A 12,472-nucleotide genomic window follows, 5' to 3' on the forward strand; every position below is an offset into this window, starting at 1 on the left:
ACAATTATTTTAAATATGAAGCGAACTACTACTCCCAGCAGTGGGGTACTGCTATGGGTACCAGGTTCGCGCCAAGTTATGCTAATCTTTACGTAGGTAGATGGGAACATCATGCCATCTATGATAGGGGGCATCTTGGTGCGAATCTGGTACTCTGGCAAAGATTTATCGACGATATTGTTTTTATCTGGTCTGGTGGTCCAAATTTATTACTAGATTTTATTGCTAATTTAAATAAAAATTCATATTTTTTAAAATTTTCTGGTACCACCAGTACTGAATCCATAAATTTTTTAGATCTTAATATTTTTATTAGCAATGGGAAAATTCATACCAAGACTTTTCACAAGCCCACGGACACTAATAATTACATTTCGCTAGACAGCTGTCATCTTCCTAGCTGGCTTTTGAATATACCCAAGAGCCAGCTAATTAGGGCACATAGGAATTGTTCTCAAACTCATGATTTTAATCAAGAAGCAGAATTTCTCACCAATAAATTCATGAAAAAAGGCTACTCTCCTTGCTCCTTATCTTTGGCAAAAAACACAGTGGAGGAGATACCCAGATCAAAACTACTTCAAATAAAAGGAAGAAGTGAAAAACAGTCACCTCTAGAAACAGTCCCCATTATTACACAGTATAATGCAAATACGCATCTTCTTAGGAAGATAGTAAAAAGACATTGGGACATTCTTAAAGAAGATAAAATTTTGGGGGACAAACTTCCTGAGCACCCTCTGTTTATCTACAGAAAGGCTGGCAATCTGGGAAATACAATAGCTCCTACGGTTCCACACGTCCATGGTGCAAACAAATATCCTCACATGTCCAGAGGTCATGGGTTCTATCCCTGCATGAAGTGTAAAGCGTGTAAATTATTAAAAACAAAAAAACAACTCTCACTTACTAATGGAAGCACGGAGTGGCGAATAAAAGATTTTATATCTTGCAATACGACAGGGGTTATTTACTCTATTAAATGCCCCTGCAACAAATTATATATAGGTCGAACTAAACGACCTTTGAAAATAAGGATCAATGAACATTTGAGAAACATTAATAAAAAATTTCAAGGCCACCCGCTGTCGAAACATTTTTTCACTCATCATAATGGCGCAAGTGTGGATATTCTAATCACAGGCCTTAAAGTCGTTAATAAAAGCTGGCGGAGAGGAAATTATATTCAGCAGATGTCCAGGGAGGAAACAAAAATGATATTTCAACTGGACACTCTAGTACCGAAGGGCTTGAATAGTGAGATTGAGCTTTTTGCCTTTAATATATGATGTGGACACATGACCAATGCGGGCTATATAGGTGGAGGACATCTAGAACGGACCATCCCTGATGAAGGAATACGTCCTATTCCGAAACTAGTAGGAAATTGGTCCACTGTGCTATCTGTAGCAAGTCACGTGAGCAATCACATGACCGTGACGTCACGCAAGGTCCTGCAGAGGCAGAGAACCGAGAGCTGCACAACAGCGCATAGTCGCTACTAGCAGTGAGCGAGCATAGGGCTGTTTTGCCGCCGGCCAGGGCACTGCCTGGAGCCCGCTCAAGTGAAAGCAAAAGAGAAAAAAGAAAAAAAACTCCACCGAAGCCGCATTTTTCCACATTTGGACTTTTACAAAGACCGATTAAAGGGAACTGTGGACATTATCGACTGTACCGCACCAGGTAAAAATTCAATTTATTATCTTGCTCAGAATTTTCTTATGGTAATGTCGTGCTCCACGGTGGAGTTATTTTAAAACACAACACAAATATATTTTTTAATAGTTTTTAAAGTCATATAAAAGGTGCAAATACTTATTGTTTTTTGGAGGTATCTAGTGGCTACAAAACTGGAGAACCCAGCGCGGATCATTTTTATATATATACCTATTAAACAATCCCAGTTTGTTTAATCCCTTCACCTCCGAAGCCTGTTTTCAACTTCATACAAACAAAAATAGGCAGCACTTTGTGGCGCCATAGCATGAAAATATGAAATATGAAAATTGAATTGCATTACTGCACTAAAAATATGAAAAATTGAGAAAGCTTAGGGCATAAATTGGCCAATTCATGTGTACCTGGTAAGGCGTTTCTCTTTTACTAGGACCTAACACTGCCATTCCTCTCTTAGAATCAAGTCTTCATCTGAATGGGAACCTAATGTGAGTGCTCTCTTAGACTAAAATCTCTCTCTCTGTGGAGGGGTAGTGGTCCTGCTGTAATTAAAACACTTGTGGCTAAAAGGTGGGGTGCTTAGTCAGAAGGCTAATGAATACAAATTTTAAAAAACTGACAGTCACATCCAAACATAGACTAAGTGTGAACAGGTACTGAACCTAGAGTCACCAACTCATATACATACAAACAAAAATTGCAGCACTCTGTGGCCCCATAGCATGCAAATATGAAATATGAAAATTGAATTGCATAAGCTTTCTCAATTTTTCATATTTCTAGTGCAGTAATGCAATTCAATTTTCATATTTCATATTTGCATGCTATGGTGCTATAGAGTGCTGCCTTTTTTGTTTGTATGTATATGAGTTGTTGACTCTAGGTTCAGCATTTGTTCACACTTAGTCTATGTTTGGATGTGATGGTAAGTCTTTTAAATTTGTTTTCAACTTCATGACCAGGCCAAATTTTACAATTCTGACCAGTGTCATATTATGAGGTAATAACTCTGGAAAGCTTCCATGGACTGTAGTGATTCTGAGACTGTTTTCACATGACATAATGTACTTCATAACAGTGGTAAAATTGGTTTGAAATGACATTTGGGAAAATATTGGAAATTTTGCAAAAATTTTACAAATTTCAACTTTTTTATTTTTATACCCTCAAACCAGAGAGTTATGTAACACAAAATTGTTACTAAACAACATTTTCCACAAGTCAACTTTGTATCAGCACCATGTTTGAAACATAATTTTGGTGGGTAGGGAGTTAGAGGGGTTAAAAGTTGAATAACAAAAAATAAACATTTTACTTTTTTCCACAACAAATTATTTAGCCCCAGTTTTGTCATTTTCACAAGGGTAGCAGGAGAAAATGGACCTCAAAAATTGTTGTTGCAATTTCTCCTGAGTACACCAACACCCCATATGTGGGGGAAAACTACTGTTTTGACGCATGGCAGGGCTCAGAAGGCAATTAGCACCGTTTGACTTTTTGAGCACAAAATTGTCTGGAATCGAGAGCAGATACCATGTCACGTTTGGAGAGCCCCTGATGTGCCAAAACAGCAGAAACCCCTCACAAGTAACCTCATTTTGGAAACTAAACCCCTCAAGGAATTTATCTGGATATGGTTTGAGCACCTTGAAGCCTCAGGGAGGTTCAAGACAGAAATTTATAATGTTGAGCAGTGAAAATCACATTTTTTCCACAAAAGTGTTCTTTTAGCACTTCTTTTATTCTTAAAGGGTACAAGTAGAAAATGGACACCAAAAATGGTTGTGCAATTTCTCCTGACTACGCCGATACCCCAAATTTGGAGGAAAACGACTTTCTGGGCACATGGCAGGTGTTGTGAATTCTGTTCTCGAACTCCCTCCTGTGGTTATGAATGGTACTTCGGCGAGTTCTGTCCATGGACTCCCTCTGGTGGCTGTGAGTGGAGCTGCTGGTTCTGAGGTTCCTTCTCCAGCTGACCTCGTTTAGGCCTTGGCTGGCTGCTCTATTTAACTCCACTCAGATCGTTACTTGATGCCAGCTGTCAATGTCCTAGTACTGGTTCAGTTCTCTTGGATCTTTCAGATGACCTGTCTACTTCAGCAAAAGCTAAGTCCCTGCTAGCTTATTTGTTACCACTGTGTTTTTGTCCAGCTTGCTATTTTGATTTTGTCTTGTTAGCTGGAAGCTCTGGGATGCAGAGTGGCACCACCGCCGGAAAGAAGCCGAGGGTGAGTATATTCCTATTAGGTATATACTCACCCTCGGACGCGCCCTGCTTCCTTCCGACAGCCTTCCTTCCTAAGAATCAGCCCTTCCAGGACCCTCGGTGACGTCACGGTGACGTCGCGGCTTGTGATTGGTCGCGCGAGCGGTCACATGGGCGGCCGCGCGACCAATCACAAGCCGCGACGTCACCGCGACGTCACCGCAAGGTCCTGGAAGGCTGATTCTAAGGAAGGAAGGTTCCCGCTTAGTACCAGGGCGCATCAGATGGTAAGTTTAGCAATATTTTTTATTTTAATTCTTTATTTTACACTGAAATCTGAATTCCGATACCAATTCCCGATATCTTAAACATATCGGGAATCGGTATCGGAATTCCGATTCCAGATTCAGAAGATCGCCGACTTCATGGCCGACCCCACACAGGGGTCGGGTCGGGTTTCATGAAACCCGACTTTGCCAAAAGTCGGCGACTTCTGAAAATTGCCGATCCGTTTAGCTCAACCCTATTGATCACTACCTCCTGGAACTGAAGGAAGGTCCGGTCTGTCCTGCCATTGTGATAGCACAAAAGCATTATACAATGCCATCTGAAGAATGTGCATGGCCAGCTTCTTGTACCACAACTTATAATGGGATGCATTAAAAGAGGCATAGATGCTCAAGAGAACATAATTTTACCTCTATACAAGTCACAAGTTCGACCACACTTAGAATACTGTGTACAGTGCAGCTGCCCCTGGCTGTAAAAACTGGGGAATGAATATTCAGAAAAATTCCCATGCTAGAGTTCATATGAGTTTATGCTACCAGGTGGCGCATAGACTGCATAGCTACGTTCCACTGCATTCCATAAATTTTCCAGTTTTTACAGCCAGGGGCAGCTGCATTAGCAGGCTCCTGGTTGTAAAATTATTTAGCCCCTTCAGATGGATTTACATCATGAGACATGACTGTACGGCGAACAGGTATAGGATAATGTTGCTTTTTTATTTTCCCTTTTTTTCAGATGACAAGGGTCATCAGTTGGATTGAGCGTGCAATAAAGATGTTAAAACCCCATGTGTATTTATTTCATTAAAATTCTTTATTCATAATGTGTGTGTGTTTTTTTAACCCTTTTTTACTATTGGATTAATAATGGATAGGTGTCTTATTGACATCTCTCCATTATTAACCAGGCTTAATGTCAGCTTACATTAGCAAGGTGACATTAACCCTTTATTACCCCATATCCGACCACTACCCAGGAGTGAGAAGAGAGAGGCTAAGTGCCAGAATAGGCGCATCTTACAGATGTGCCTTTTCTGGGGTGGCTGGGGGCAGATGTTTTTAGCCAGGGGGGCCAATAACCATGGTCCCTCTCTGGGCTATTAATATCTGCCCTCACTCACTGGCTTTCCCACTCTGGTGGAGAAAATTGCGCGGGAGCCCATGCCAGTTTTTTACGTGATTTAACCCTTTATTTTAACACCTAGAGCTCCCAAATTTTGCACACAGACACTTCAAACATTACTAGTGAGGAATATGTAAAAAAATAAGGGATATGAAATGGTTCACTGTATGTAAACCATGTCTCATATCCTGTCGGGTTTGATAAGGAGATAGCAAAAGCCGGCAATTGAATTACCGGCTTTTCTGCTATCTAGCTCTGTATTGAATATAAACGAGTGATTGTGCGCCCTTTGGGCACATGCAGTAATTACAAACCACGCAATGGGGAGTAGCCACGCACCAGACTGGCGTATGTGCAGGCTAATAGCAAACATAAATACCTGGTGTACCTCTCCTGCCACTCCTACCTTGTGTATGAAAAAGATCTATAGTTCATACTGTTCGGGTAAAGCTATCCGATAGCACTATCCATGAAGTAAGTGATTGGGTAGAGCTATCCCACAGCCCTATTCCTAAAGGAAATGAATGGGTTGATTTTGTACACACAGTTGACAGTAAACCATTTGTCAATGTTAGGAATAAGTTTACCCTGCTTCTGTATCTCAAATATTTTGACCCTTATTTGTTGGCTTTTGCTTCCCCTGAAGAAAGCCACATATAACTGCCCATGTGAAAACACTGGGAGAGGCAAATAAATTCCTAAAATCTCCAAGGACTGTCCCTGAGATTTATTGATGGTCACTGCAAAAGCCAATATGACAAGAAACTGACGCCGTTGCACCTAGACTGGCAAGTTTTTATCTTTGGAAATCAGGTCAATTCTTGGAATAAGAACTGCCTGACCCTTTGCTTTTCCATTTAAAGCAACGACATGAATAACATTTGCTTTTAAGCTTTTCACATAAAACCTTGTGCCATTACAAAGGCCTCGCTTTCTGTTAAGATTACGCAGGAGAATAATTACAGCTCCTGCTTTCAGATTTTGTTCATGAGGAGGCATCCCAGTGGGATTCAAAGAGTTAAGAAACTCTACAGGGTAATCTGTGAGAATCACACCCTCCTCTTCATCAATTGTGTTGACGGAGCGATATATCGAGTGGTCACCTTGAACTTGACTAAGAATTTTGTCATTCAAGGCGTGAACGTCATCATTCAATGGCGTAAGAATTGCTTTATTGGTAATTGCTTCTACCATTGCATCGGTAATCTCAATTGATTCGCCAAAAATAACTGTAATTAAATCACCCTCTTCAATAAAAGAATTCGGGATTTCAATTGTGTCTTCTCGTAGACCATATACATTTGACAACTCTCTATTGCCAAGTTTCAGTAACCATGAGTTGTACTCAACTTCATCCTGAGATGTTCTCATATTGTGCTGTAACTGGAACCATGAAAACTGATTCCAGGATGTTGAGTATTTAAAGGTGGACTGTACAATTTGGGCTCTTTTTCCACCTTCCACTATTGGTAGGGTTTGATGAAAGTCTCCACTGTTTATGAAAACTTTTCCACCAAATGGTCTTTTTTTTCCACATATGTCTTGGAACAAATTATCCACAGCATTCATATTAAAACAGGGAGTCATTGTTACTTCGTCCTAAATAACGACAAATGACTCCCTAAGCTCCTTTGCTTGAAGTGAGGTTGGCTTAATTTTTGACACTGTGGTCTCATTTGTTGTAATTCCAAGGCCAAACTTGGAATGGTAGGTGCTACCGTTTTGTAGTAATGTAGCTGCCAATCCAATAGAGGCTCCTGAGCAAATAGACTTCTTTTCTGCTTGTAGTGTCTTGTGCAAGCAGTTGTACAAAAATGTCTTCCCACTGCCTCCTGGGCCATCCAGAAAAAACAGTGTGAGCTAGTGTTGACTGGCTGTGATGCAGCATTGACTGCTTGCATAATTGCATCAAAAGCTGATTTCTCAGCTTCATTAAGCATTGCTTTCAATTGCTCAGCCTCCTGCTTTATTACAGCATAATTCAGTTGGTCCAGTATTTCATTTGGAACATTTACTGGAGTTGGCAATCCGTAATCAGCACAGGACTTTTTATTGCTTAAGAGCACTTCATTAATATCACGAAGAGCCAGTTGCTCAGCAATTTCTGGAGTATACCACCTGGTGTAATCCTCCATAAATTCGGTTTTATATTTTTGCCATAATGCCAATGATTTAGCTGGTTCCCTATACACACAAATTATAGCAAATAATTTGCAAAGTTGGTAGGAAATTTTGAAAGCGATTGCATCTGTTATACCGTCTTCCCATTGGGAATCATCTTCCAAAAGACGAAGATTAACACAGCAATTTTTATACGTGTCATGTACGACTCCATTGACAGTCCTTAAGTCAGCATCAGACTTTGCTCCTCTTACGTGAAGTAAAAGGAGTCTTAGGTAATACAGCTCACCATGTGTTAAAGAGACTGTATACATTCGGGCAATTGTTTCCCCAAATTGAGCCCGTCGTTTTTTCCATTCTTCTAGTATAATGCAGCATTATGGATATAAATGGTGTAATGCAGCATTATGGATGTGATCCATAACGCCGGCATAACTGTCGACGCATAATGCCTTTTGATTTTGTTTTATATATTCGATCCTTTCGGATTCAATTTTGAAGTAACTGTACTTCAACGATAAATTTAGAACAGAAATCAAAACAAATATAACAAAATATCCCGGCCGAGAGGGACTAAATCCCTGCTCCCTACGTAAATGCATGTATGCGGCCAAGAAAGACCGTGGGTGTTAAACTCCCAAGATATATGGACAACTAGAGAACATGGAGTATAAAAAACACCAATCAATTGAAAAGGTAAAATACAATTCTTTATTGATACATCTAAAATCAATAACACAGGCCCAGTCATAGGGCAAATGTACAAAGAGGGAAATATCCAAGGAACCTGCTAATACAGCAGGTGATCAGGACCAATAAAGTGTCATTTGAATAAGTGAGTATGGCAAAACCTAGACCAGAGAGAGGGGGGGAGGGAAAAGAGTAATAGTAAATGTTCCAACATCCGGGTTCTAAACAAAGGACTCCTACAGACGCTGCCAAGAACAAAGAGATCCCAGAGCCCCCCTTAACGATCCCAATGGAAAGCCATCACTCACCCATGATAACCGGTAATAAAGGTCCTCCTGCTGACCCCTTGACGCGCGTTTCGCGTGAGTGCTTCTTCAAGAAGGGAGTTCAACGATAAATTGTTGCGTCAACTTCCCAGCATTTAAAAGGGGATTGAACTCATCACGAATGGCAAGCCTGTATGCATAGTACTGCAACAGGGTGATTTTTTCTTGTCGATCTTGATCCACTGGTATGGATGGTACATGAATGTCACAAAATCCTTGATGTTGCACACTTAGGGCAACTGGAGTTGTCAAATTTAATGTCATCTACTGTCCCCATATGGGATTAGAAGTGGATATGTCATTGCATCACACTTTCTGTGAAGAAAGCTGATTTGAACAGTTTGGTTTTCACTTTTGAGGTGAACTCTGATGTCCCTATTAAATGGGGGTTCACGCATTGCATTTTGATAAATTATAGATACTTCATTGCACCTTGGTGCATTGTTGCATTGTTGCGCCTCTGGTCATCGTTGTAGTCATTTATAATTGACATTGTTATTTTGAGTGGATCGCAATTTTCTAATTCAGCAATCCTCTCTTCCTCTATTTCGAATTCCCTCATCATTGTGAAGTGGGTTAATTGCGTTCATTTTCTCTCCAAGAGATGATAGCAGTGATGGGAGGCACTTTTTATTTGCTTGACTTCTTGTACTTAATGCTTCTTCACTGTCCAAGATATAAATCTGGGCAAACTTGGGAGTACTACCCACAGCGGGATGCAATGGGGCAGTTCTGTGGTAAATTTGTCCATGAATTCGAAAAAAGTATGGACCATGCCCAGGAGGTGGCGCTACTTCTTCTCCCATTGATGCCAAAGCAAGTGAGCTATTGTATTGCCTTATATTTTAGCCATAAAGTTATTGGAGTGCTGATGTTCTCCTTTTATCAACTTGACTAATTGATTATCCATACGAATGGGACGTAATTGGATGCGCCCTCTCTTGCAGCAGGAAGGGAATGTTTTGTCCTGTGCCATTTCGTCTTTGAAATTTTTAGATTGGCAGAATTTACATCGAAATGTCAGTTCGCCAGCATAGTGCTTTTCAATAAGTGTCCCATCAATTTGATTGAGAAGTCCTCTAGCGGCAAATGTAACTTGCCGTCGTCGATTGGCTCTTGCATTTTGGACACGTATTCTGTCTTGTTCTCTTTTCTGTGAAATATGGGTATCACTTTATGCATTGCGTGTTGCTCGTTGTTGTGCAGCATTAGATGCTCTACGTGATTCAGTTACTTAATTTGTTTCTCTCGTTCTGGTCGCCCTCTGTCGGGCTGCATCAGCAGTTCTTCGACAATTTTGTTCATCTTCTGCTTAATTAAGACGCAGGTTACGCATGCGATTCGCTTCTCTATGTGCAACAGCGCGCTCAATTTGATCCATCTTTGCAATCTTGCCTCACAGTGTTGCCACAGGCTAACACTCAAAAAAGGCTTATGCCTTAACTCGCCACCAGGGGGAGCTCCTCTCCTTAGGTGTCCATGTTTATGCCAACTGTGGATGACTCATTGTGCACAGACACACGGACACGTCCAAATTAGGTATATTGATACATATATGTGTCTCACTGACATATATATATATATATATATATATATATATATATATATATATATATATATATATATATATATATATATATATATATATACACACACACATAGACTGTATATATGTTTTCACGAATATTTGAGCCTATGGATCTATTCTATGTCCATTTTGCAAGCCCGCGAGAAAATCTCGCCATACGGATGCCATAAGGAGGTTTACATGCGCAAAATACGCAGCTACAACTTGCCTACAGATGACATACGGATCACTGTTCAGGGAACATTTCTGCGTATTTGGTCTGTAAAAAACAGACTGTATTTTTATACGTTGTGTGTGACTCCAGCCTAATCCTGACTTTATTCACTAAAAAATACCGTAGTAGAGGCTGACCATATTCATGTATAAAATAAAGAATAAAAATAAAAAATATGGATATATTCACCCCTCAGACGGCCCCGGCTCTCACCGGTCCAAGCGTCTGCCTCCGTTCCGCAAGAATGCAGAGTGAAGGACCTTCGATGACGTTGCGGCTTGTGATTGGTCGCGTGACCGCTCATGTTACCACTCACGCGACCAATCACAAGCTGCGACGTCATCGAAGGTCCTTCACTCCCTGCATTGTTAGGAACAGAGGCACCGCTAAGGTCCAGGGTCCGCCGGAGGGGTGAGTATATCAATATTTTTTATTTTTATTATTTATTTTTTACATGAATATGGATCCCAGGGCCTGAAGGAGAGTTTCCTCTCCTCCAGACCCTGGGAACCATACGCACCGCACACTTCCAATTCCGATTTCCGATATCGCAAAAATATCGGAACTCGATATCGGAATTCCGATACAGCAAATATCGGCCGATACCCGATATTTGCAGTATCGGAATGATCAACAGTAGTCCGGAAAGGATCAGGAGCGCCTTGCTATAGGAACAGGTAGAGCAGCATCAGTAATGGCAAAATGTTTCTGTGGCACCACATGTCTCCGCAGCTCCACTAAGAGAACAGCATTGAACCACTGAGAGTTCAGACTGCATCTCTGCACTCGAATTGGTGCAATCAGCATCATCGCCCGATAGCACCAATCAGTGCTGGGGCTGGTGATGCTGGTGTTGCTAGGCTCCAGTCTATGACCAGTGCTGTTACAGCACTAATCACAGCTAGACCTCAGTGTTTCAGGTAATCTCATTGCCTTTAACACCAAAGTCGCTTTGATTGGCTGTTCAGAAGTCAACAGTCAATCACAGCAAACATAGTGTTGGTGGGGGAGGGGGTTGTTTTGTGAAACCCCTCCGTGGCTACAAGTCCCTATGCCCTGCTGTCAGAAACAACAGGCATCTACATGCGGTCATACATCAAAAATATAAATGACTGCCTAGAGGTATGGCATGCTTCAAAAAAGCCATAAATACATAAAAAAATATGGAAGCAAATAGCCATTAAAAATTTCAAAGTTTTATTGGAATATTCTAAAAGCAAATACAGATAAACATATTCAATAAAAAAATACAAAGAAAGGGGGAAAATTATACAAAAAAACACCAAAAACCACATAGGCAAGAAAGTTACGTTCAATAACGGGTATAGAAAATGTTCACCATAAGATGTGCAAAAATCCCCCAGAGAAAATATCTTTAGTGAGTGACACGCTATATGCAAAGGAGGAGGCTTATATAGATAATCTGAAGTAAATGCAAAACTACTCCCCTATGTTAAAAGTATAAACTCAGTAGTTTTAATAAAGTAGGGGACCTGAATGATTGTCAGTAGTGTTGAGCATTCCGATACCGCAAGTATCGGGTATCGGCCGATACTTGCGGGTATCGGAATTCCGATACCGAGATCCGATACTTTTGTGGTATCGGGTATCGGTATCGAAACAACATTAATGTGTAAAATTAAGAATTAAAATAAAAAATATTGCTATACTCACCTCTCCGACGCAGCCTGGACCTCACCGAGGGAACCGGCAGCGTTCTTTGCTTAAAATGCGCGCTTTTACTTCCTTCCGTGACGTCACGGCTTGTGATTGGTCGCGTGCCGCCCATGTGGCCGCGACGCGACCAATCACAGCAAGCCGTGACGTAATTTTCAGGTCCTCAATGCCTAATTCTAGGCATTCAGGAATTTAAAATTACGTTCCGGCTTGTGATTGGTTGCGTCGCGGTCACATGGGCGACGCGACCAATCACAAGCCGTGACGTCACGGGAGGCAGGAGACGCGCGCATTTTTAAAATTACGTCACGGCTTGTGATTGGTTGCGTGCCGCCCATGTGACCGCGACGCAACCAATCACAGCAAGCCGTGACGTAATTTCAGGTCCTCAATGCAGAAATAGGCATCAGGACCTGAAATTACGTCACGGCTTGCTGTGATTGGTCGCGTCGCGGTCACATGGGCGGCACGCAACCAATCACAAGCCGTGACGTAATTTTAAAAATGCGCGCGTCTCCTGCCTCCCGTGACGTCACGGCTTGTGATTGGTCGCGTCG

Source organism: Ranitomeya variabilis, chromosome 1, assembly GCF_051348905.1.
Source record: "Ranitomeya variabilis isolate aRanVar5 chromosome 1, aRanVar5.hap1, whole genome shotgun sequence".
NCBI classification, from domain to species: domain Eukaryota; kingdom Metazoa; phylum Chordata; class Amphibia; order Anura; family Dendrobatidae; genus Ranitomeya; species Ranitomeya variabilis.